The sequence below is a fragment of the Ambystoma mexicanum genome, chromosome 1p (genome assembly GCF_040938575.1).
Source record: "Ambystoma mexicanum isolate Mex_15411 chromosome 1p, UKY_AmexF1_1, whole genome shotgun sequence".
NCBI lineage: Eukaryota > Metazoa > Chordata > Amphibia > Caudata > Ambystomatidae > Ambystoma > Ambystoma mexicanum.
In genome coordinates this window covers 1190725076-1190731469 of record NC_090921.1, presented here as the reverse complement: position 1 = coordinate 1190731469, position 6394 = coordinate 1190725076, and the positions used below count along the sequence as shown (strand labels likewise).

The 6394-nt window shown below is 44.5% G+C and overlaps 1 pseudogene; it reads right to left on the bottom strand.

The window, feature by feature from the left end:
* Window positions 1–2714: 2714 nt before the first annotated feature.
* Window positions 2715–4571, bottom strand: LOC138451383 (luc7-like protein 3 pseudogene; annotated as a pseudogene).
* Between the last annotated feature and the right edge of the window lie 1823 nt (window positions 4572–6394).

The window sequence follows — 6394 nt, the reverse complement described above, 5'->3', positions numbered from 1 at the left end:
GTCCCCACCAGCAATCAGCATTTACTTTAAAATGGACGTGCAAGGCATGACAAAAAGGTATACGTGCTAGAGGAGTGCTGCAAACTTTCAACCAAAAAAAGAAAAAGTGCAAACAATACTCCCTCTTGGGTAAAGGAATATTGAGCCAGCCAGCGGTTTGCAGGGGGTGAGATTACAATTCATGTAGCAGTACCTGAAAGCAGCAGGAGTAGCTCTCAGATTTAAGTTGGAGCCTAACGCAAGCAATAGGTGTCAAAGACTACTTTATTGAACTGGGTTGTGTTACTAGTTATGCTCCTCATGCGTTACTGTGGATTCACTCAAGAAGAGCTTCGGGTGGGCAATTAAGAGGGAATTGTAGAATGTCACTCCAACTGACTGCTATCCGCTTCAGTTCACAGTCATGTACACAAACGATAATTAAACATTGCCAACACCTGGAAGCCATTTAGCTCCCACTTGTAGCTTTTGAAAAGGCTGGTTAGATTCACATGACCAGCTACCACAAGCTACTTTGGACTCTTCAGACCAACTGGTGCGATAGAAACAAAACCTATTTGAAATGAACCCTGTATGTTTGGGACTGTGCACAGCAGAATCTTATGACACATCAGAAGAGATTAAAAGCACAATGGGTCAAATAGAAAACTGTTGCAGTGTGCATTCTATGTGGAAAATAGATTGTCCAAGCTTTTTTTTTTTTTTTTTAAGGGAAATGCCAGATTCCACCTGCTTATCAAATTCCTATTTCAATACACAAAAAAGTAATGGCCAGGCTCTAATGTGTAGCAATAGGACTTGACAACCTTCCCAACATGACACGATTTTCGTATGCAATAATTCAGGGAAGAGAAGGCAGACCCCGCACTAGAGAAAGACCAGAACATCTTGGTCCGAAGCGAACAAGACTGTTCGTTGGACCTGGACTCAGGACATGCATGAGAAATTGCAGAATGTTACAATTTTTATGATCCGCCTGAGGAAACTCGACATTTAGCTCCAAAATCACTTAGGGTAGAACGTGGACTTTAGAAATGCAAAAATATATATACACAAAGTAATTGAAACTGAATTAGGTTTAGTTGAGATAAGAAAACTTTGTTTCAATATGAAACGGACTAGTGAAATACTTGCTTCAGATATCTGAACTAAAAGCATGTTGCATAGATTAGTTCTATAGTTAACCAAACTCAGAATTGTCACGAGAACTTTGCACTAAGTTGACCAACCCAAGGAATTAAGAGTAAAACGGTTTAACCTGAGAAAATCGTTTAGCAGGGGCACACATTCAAGTTATAAGCCAAATAATAATAATAGAAAAAGGTGATGTCTGGAAAGTTTGTAATCAATAGTAACCATGGCACTGATCTGGGCAACCCTCCAGATCACTGTTTTTCAGCCTGGCAACCCATTTTAGAAGGGGGAAAAAAATGGTTGGTCCCACACAAAACGGGAAGTAGGCCTAAATACTAGGTCTCATCCCTGCTGCACAAGACCACATGCATCCCTCTCCCCCAAGACATGCATGGGCCTCAATGCGGAGAAGTTTGGGGATCTAGGTTCAGCAGGTGCAGGACCTATGGAGGAGCATACCTGTTCCACTTGTGGTGACTAAGCAAAACCAAAAAGGTGATGGGTGAAAGGTTTTGAATCGGTCATAACCACTGGAAAAGCTCTGGGCAAACCTATGGACTGCCCCTTTTTGGGTGGGACCAAGTCTGATTTGCATATGATCTTTACCCTTCTGGAATGGGATTGGCAGGCTGAAAAACATATGAATGAAAAATCTTCCAGCCATTAAGCCATATAAATTCACTTACCACCTCAATCCTATTCAGTCACACAGCACATCTTACTAGCCAAGAGTCAAATAAAAGCCAGTGTCCAGTGGAAACGTGTACCTGCTTACAGGGAACAGCAAACTTCAATGTGCTATATGTAGAATATTAAAGAGCACAACTAGAGGATTATAAATTGATCGAAATTGCATGAAGCTGCCTGTTTTAGTGATGAAAAGTCTGGTTAGCTCGATACCAACAGTTAGTTCTGAATTCCGAGACCAAGTTGTGCCATATTTAACATTAACCCTTCTTTTGGGAATGAATGTATCGCTAAATAGGGGATCTCTAGACGAGAAAAACAATCATACTAAATAGGATCCAAAATATGTTCGCCATTGCCATTGATATTGGGCTTGTGATAAGTAAGCAATTGTGCATATGTGGAGGATGGGGCGGGTAACTATACCCGGCTAGTAGCTGACAACTCAAATAGGTTTACCCCTGTAAAATAATATGCCAATTAATCTCGTGGACCTCGGCTTTATAGGACACTGTACTAGCTCCTCATTCCCCGGAGGTAGCTTCTGCTAACAGAGTGATAACAGATAATCATCAAATTGGTTTCAATATTGGTTACTATTTTCATGCAAAGTACCATACCCAAAACAACACCGTACAGAGCACAACGTGCTAAAACAGTACATAACAGCATTTTTGCATCACTTCATACCATCATGCAAACACTGAACTACCGGAACAAGTCCTGAATTCCATAGACCAGAAAAACTACCATCAGACCTTAGAGCAGTGTATGTAACCATGAAGAAACACACAAAAATGTCATATCCAAAGCAGTACTAAGAAAACCGCATACTTGCATGATCAACTCTCCATTAGCATAGGACATTGATGTAGCGCGCATAACACCCAAAGTTGCAACAAAACTCAAAGTACATTTATTGGGACACACATCGATTACTGAACATTCTGATCCAAAGTATAGAAAAAAGTAAGGGCTTCTGTTTAATTCTCATATCAATTAAGAATTAACCAAGTTGTAAAAAAACGATTTATTTGAACTTGGTTTTGACAAACGATATCAACTTTAAGGTTTAGAATCGTTGTCTAAGAATGGAAATGGAGCAAAACATTGTACAAGTCTTAGGTCCAGGTACTGCACTTTGAATGTCAAGAGAAGGAAAAGTAAGCAGGGCATTATGTTCTCTAGAGCACATTGGCTACTTTCACAAAATCCTTATTTCAGGGATGTTTAACATCAGTCTTGAAATAGATTTGGTATTGGAGCCGTGCGCTCAAAGAAGCCTCGACAGCTTGTCCTCCACCTCAGATTAGTTTGCTTCTTCTATGTTGGCTTTTGTGTGGATTTTTTAACTTCAAAGTTCAGTCCTTACATACCAAATCAATTTTCATCATCAGACTCAATTTCACCTTCAGATTTATAGCCATCAGAGGTCCCATTGACCACCTCACTCTTAGTGCCACCCTCCAATGGCTCACTGTTTGTCACTTCACTCAGTTTTTCTCGACAAGGAGATTGCCTACTTCTCTTTTCTTCTGGGGATTGCCTTTCTTCCTCTTTCGGTTTCTTTTCCAATTCCCTTTCATGGCTTTCACTTTGGTTCAGCCTGCGATCCCGGCTCTTAGGCCTTCTCTCACGACTGCGCGACCTGCGTTTCCTCTCTGCTCTCTCTCGACTCCTTCTACGATCTCTACTCCGGCTTCGCCTTCGATCACGGCTCCTGGATCTTCGAGGCTCCCGCGAACCACTGCCTCTCTCTTCTGCAGGCCTGTTGGAACGTCTGCCACGTGATCCACTCCTTTCCCGCCTTTCTCTTTCACGTGGTTTTTTACTGCCATTTTCCTTTTCCTCTTCCCCTCTGCGCTTCTTTCTGTCCTCATCTCTTTCACGCTCCCTCTCGTCCCTTTCCTTATCTTTCTTCCCACGATCATCTCGCTCCTCACTTCTCCGGCATAGTTTAGCCCTTAACTCTGCAATTGTTGCTTTTATTCTGGCATAGCCCAAGTGCCTCTTTCCCATGAAGTGGTCATCCACCCGTGCTTGTTTATCACCTACAATCAAGAAAGCACCACATATCTCACAAACTTCCATGGGCTTCTCCAGGGCTGCCAAAGTCTCCATGGCTGTTGGCGTGGACCTGAGATGTTCTATCTCCCTTTTCAACCTTTCAACTCGTTTAGCCATTTCCTGGGCCTCTTCCACCTTCCCCTCAGAGCCCAGTGACTCAATGTGTTCTAGGAGGCCATCGATCTTTTCTGTCAGCGCCTGCACCTTTTCCTCGTTCCTGCCGGGGAGAGGCGCTGCCGGCCCGGGTCCATCCCCATCCTCCTCCTGGTTCTGGAATAAGGCAACGCGGGCATGCCCCCTGCGTATTCGGCGCTCTACTTCCACAAGCAGGCCTTGCAGGTAGCGCATGAAGTCACGCTCATAGCCCATGTGCAAATAACGAGAGCTCTCCTCGTACTGCTTGCGAAGGGCCTCATCGTGGATCTTCTCGCAGGGCCCCAGGTCAGAGCGCGTGTTGGTGAAAAGCTCGGCCGGGCAGAAAGCGCACAGGTAGAATTTACAAACGCTCTCGTGGTCCCAGGGAACGTCGCTGCGCTTCTTGTCCGGGTCCAGATCCCGGTCGCGGCCCATAAGCTCATCGAGCAGCTGGGCGGCGGAGAGCATGGTTCTAACGTAGTCTTCCCCGCGTCCGGTAACCGGGAGTCCTCGTCAGGGGCGAACAAAATGGTGGAAGGAGAATGATAGACATAGAAAACGGTCAAACGAGCCATGACGCACTGACGCACAAGTAAACACAGCGGCCATCTCGGAACGGGGAACCTGTAGATTAAACGGCCGTGTTAGAAGCGCCCTCCCCATGCCATTATTCACCCTCTCCGCCCACCGCCCCGCGATTGTGGTTGAAAATAGCACAACACGCTGTAACGTTAGAATTCTAAATTGGTCGGCGTGAGTCGTATAACCTCCTACCCTCTACCAGAGACACTGAAATCGATGGAAGGAATTATAGATACACAAAATACGGACCAAACCCGGGTTGGATGAAAGACGCTTATTAAGAGAATTCAAGAATGTTTTTTACTATTGGGATTTCTTCGGTCTATTCGACGCCACTAAAATGGTAGGCAGAATACAAACAATCATTGGCAATGCCAACAGTTTGCACTTTTGTGTCTTGATTTAAAAAGGATTCCAGTGAAGTGCACGCAGAGTGCTTATAAAAACCGAGTGGCTGAAGGTAGGCCTGGTAAGATGTTTTTATTGTACCGGTAGCGTGTTTACAACTCTAATTAAGTAATTAGCTCATTAACTCACAGAAGACTGCATTGAAAAACACTGGCTGGCACTTTGAACGCAAAGCCTGATGGTAAAGCTAGATTAAAGTTTTGAGCAGGCACAGGCAGGAATGGGATTAGCATGGATATGGGCAGGCAATGGGTGGGCACATAACCAAACACTTGCAGACTTTGATTCCATCCTCATAAATCATTCCTCCCTACATGTACTCCAATGCAATAGTTTCGCCATGTAGGTGTTGCAAGTGGAACCTGGCACAAACGAGTGATACATCTACAGGGCAAAATAAACCCCATAAATTCACAAGTTAGTTCCTAACACAATCACAACTATGTCAATGACATTTTGTATTTTGTTTATTTAAATAGCACGCCTGGTCCAAAGGCATCTGGGCGCATGACCTGTTCCATAGGTGTAAGGGACCTGGAAAATAAAAATGTTATAGTCCATTCATGCTTTTGTGTTGGTCCGTACACTTTAAAGTGTTTTTATCATGGGATACCAATATTGTTTAGGCATTTTTGTTGCTCATGCATATTAACTGGGAGTAAACATATCACTTGCACTGTTATACTGTATGTGGCATGCCAGTGGCTTAGTTATGGTTGCTTTAGGAACCACATGTGATGAATTTGTGGGATTTTCTCATTTTGGAATGCTGCCATAACATCCCTTTAACCAAATTATAATGTATATCACAGCTGCTATACCCACTGCCCAGGACAGGGGCTTGAGCCCCCCGGATGGCCCAGTCTCCATCCTGAAGTGACCACTTTGTTCAACAAACAGCCGGGGTCCCTGGCCAAGCCCATGTCATCTTGAACAGAGACTGCATTCACGTTCAGTGACCACTTTGCTCCCATTACAGGTCTGCAGGCAACTGGCCACGACGAGTGGGCACTATGCCTGGCACATTGCCGTCAGCAATGCCCCAATCTCTGCCAAGCAATGCAAAGCAGGATTTAGGCATAGTGTTGGCCGGATCCAGTAGCCACTGCTCCCAATGCATGCACTAGCTTCACAGACTGGGTCCACAGGCTTTCAAGCTAGAGAACATGCTGCTATGTTTTCTTTTAGTGCCACCATCCATCCCTCTGCACCCAGTACCAATGTTCATGCACCTCAGGAAATTCCTATGGTTTCATGAGCCAAGTCTGAGGGAGGTTAGGAACCCATTTGTGCCGTACTCCACCCCCTGGACTCCCACTCACCCTGAAAAGGTTGGAGAGCCCAGTAAGAAGCAATTGTGCCACATTACCGAATTATTGCA